The sequence below is a fragment of the Mustela nigripes genome, unplaced genomic scaffold (genome assembly GCF_022355385.1).
Source record: "Mustela nigripes isolate SB6536 unplaced genomic scaffold, MUSNIG.SB6536 HiC_scaffold_5999, whole genome shotgun sequence".
Taxonomy (NCBI): domain Eukaryota; kingdom Metazoa; phylum Chordata; class Mammalia; order Carnivora; family Mustelidae; genus Mustela; species Mustela nigripes.
In genome coordinates, this window is record NW_026745405.1 from 1 (window position 1) to 2,617 (window position 2,617).

The window sequence follows — 2,617 nt, forward strand, 5'->3', positions numbered from 1 at the left end:
CAGGGCCTGCGGACCCCGGAGCAGGGGCGGGGGCTGCGGGAAGCCCGGCGTGCTGCCAACACACACGCATCGGCGTCGGATGGTGCTCGCTGCTGCCCCTTGCATGTGGGGACTGTCATGGCGGGGACCTGGCCTCTTTGGAGGACCGAGGCTTCGTGTGTGCGGTGGCAGCCCTGCTCCGTTCTCGGCACACGGTCCTCCCGGCGCCGGAGCAGCGAGAGAGCAGGAGGACCTCCACTTTGCGCACACGCACACACGCGCTCACTGCGCCAGGACGGCCGTCAGCCCCGCCGCGGTGCGCGCTCCGCGATACGGTAACCGCAGCTCCAGGCAGCGCGGGACGCCAGCCCCGCAGACGGCTGCACGGGCCTGCAGCTGGGGGCTCCGCAGCCCCGGGCACAGCCCAGTCCTTTAATCAGCATCAACGCAAAACACATTTAAAACACAGTCATGTTTATCTGCCCGAGCCGAAGTAGAACGGAGTACGATCTACCTTGCAGGGCCACCCTGAGGGAGCGATGACAAACAAACACAAGGTTTCCAGAACGTCGGAGAGCCCGCGTGAGCCACAGGTAAGCTTGGCAGGGGACGTGGTCACGGCTGGTTAGAGCCCGGACTCGGGGGCAGAGGGTCCGCCACTGGGCCCCTTTCCTGCCCCCGTCACTGGCTCTGAGGATCTAAGTTATGGCATCTCCAAAAAGCCCCATAATAACATGTCCTTCTTAGCAGAAAGCCCGACCCACGTAGGAGCTGTGGTTCCAGAATTCCTCACCCTCTCCTCGTCCTCACGGTTTCCGTGGAGGGGAAGGATTTATTCGCAAACCTGAAGAAAGGCTTCGTATACACGACGCGAAGCCAGAGGCTTCACATCCGTTAGAGCTGCGCGTCACCGGTAATACAGGCGCTGAGAGCAGCTGCGCGCAAGCAATCATCTAATTGCTGATCCGGAGGCCCAAACTGTGTGGTTTTTTTTTACTGAAATACAGATCCTAAATATCGTGCTTCAAACCCCTTCAGATGGCGAAAGGGAGCAGCGGGAGGGCTGCCCCGGGGGCCCCTCGGCCGGGCTCTGTGCCGCCCGGGAAACGGGACTGCGGCCCCACACAGACCCTGCGCACCTTACTTACCACACACTCTGCTCATGGCCAACACCATGTCCTCGTACACTGAAAGGAGGAAGGGAAATCCCGTTACGAACTATAATTTTATCACAAGGCAGCAGTTTCATGTTTAATTAAATTGATACAGGAAGTCCTGATGTTCATTTGAAAAATGAAACATTAAAATGGCAACATTTATCCATAAAAGGCTCCTGGGGGTCATAAATCCCTCTAACCTGCTCCCTTTTTACGTGAGGAATGAGAAAACCTGACTCCACATCAATCCAACTCTACATTTAAGTGACTCCTACCCCCCTCCTGTTTCGATCGTTCTAACTCCATTACTAATGGGAGAAAACTTGGCTTATGATGACGGACTAAAATGACATTTCCTATAAACGCAAAGTAGCAGCACGCATTTTTCCAAAGCGCTGACGCGGGTGTGAAGGCAGGTAGAGATGGGTCTTCTACAGCGCAGCGTCAGGGAGCGCACGGAGGCGTCTTCCGAGCGCGCCGCCTCCGGTCGGCAGGACAGATTTCTCTGGGGGAGGACGAGGAAGGCTTTATTCTACCTTTGCCGGCTATCTCAAGCACAGAGACGTCTTGGCCTCTCTCGTCTTTCAGGGTCGCCTTATATTCACCCAGGTCCTTCTTTGACAGCTGCAGATAAAATACATCCCGGACGCACGTAAGATCAATGCCAAGACAGGACGCGTCATCAATGCAGGATAGTCACTCCTCTCGCAAACCACAGAAAATTCAGGATTGAAAGGGGGAGCTAATGTAGGATTTCCAAGTTATCTGAAAGCCCTGCCTCTGTTCGGCCGCCCTCCTGCTCCGGGAACAGCGGGTACCTTGGGTATGAGGAGCTGGCAGACCCCCTTCTCCAGATCCGGCAACGCTTCGGTTTCATACAGGGCATCATCCTTCAGCCACTTGAAAACTGTCTCTTTCTTGGTGTTTGCAACCTACGAGGCAGAAATCTTTTGGTTAGGATGTGAATTACTCTGGCTTTTAAGAAAAAACTCTCTGGGGGCACCTGGGTGGCTCAGTGGGTGAACCCTCTGCCTTCGGCTCAGGTCGTGATCTCAGGGTCCTGGGATCGAGTCGTGCATCGGGCTCTCTGCTCAGCTGGAAACCTGTTTCTTCCTCCCCACCGCACCCCGGCCCTGACTTCTCTCTCTTACTCTCTCTCAGTCTCTCTTTTTCAAATAAATAAATAAAAGCTTAAGAAACAAAGTCTCTGGATTTTAAATCACAGAGTTTTAAAAAAATACCATCAATTTTCATTATAGCCTCAGCCAGAGTCTTGGGGAAGAGCTGTCAGTCCTAATAATGGCAAATACGTTTCTAAATTCCAGCTTCTGTTGAAATCATTACGCCCCCACCATGGCATACAGAAGGACACATCGTCCGAGCCCGTGAAATTACATAGCATGAGGAGCTCTTGATTTATATGAAATGTCAGTAGTAAAAACAAGTTGGAAGCAGTGTATTTTAAATTTATAAACAGTGGG

At 53.5% G+C, this 2,617-nt stretch overlaps 1 long non-coding RNA gene across 1 annotated transcript; it reads right to left on the reverse strand.

Moving 5' to 3' along the window:
* Window positions 1–532: 532 nt before the first annotated feature.
* LOC132009164 (uncharacterized) lies at window positions 533–2,257 on the reverse strand. Its single transcript, XR_009401808.1, has 3 exons — window positions 1,955–2,257; window positions 1,673–1,760; window positions 533–1,166 (listed from the first exon to the last, which is right to left on the reverse strand). It is a non-coding gene; the product is annotated as an uncharacterized LOC132009164 (long non-coding RNA).
* Between the last annotated feature and the right edge of the window lie 360 nt (window positions 2,258–2,617).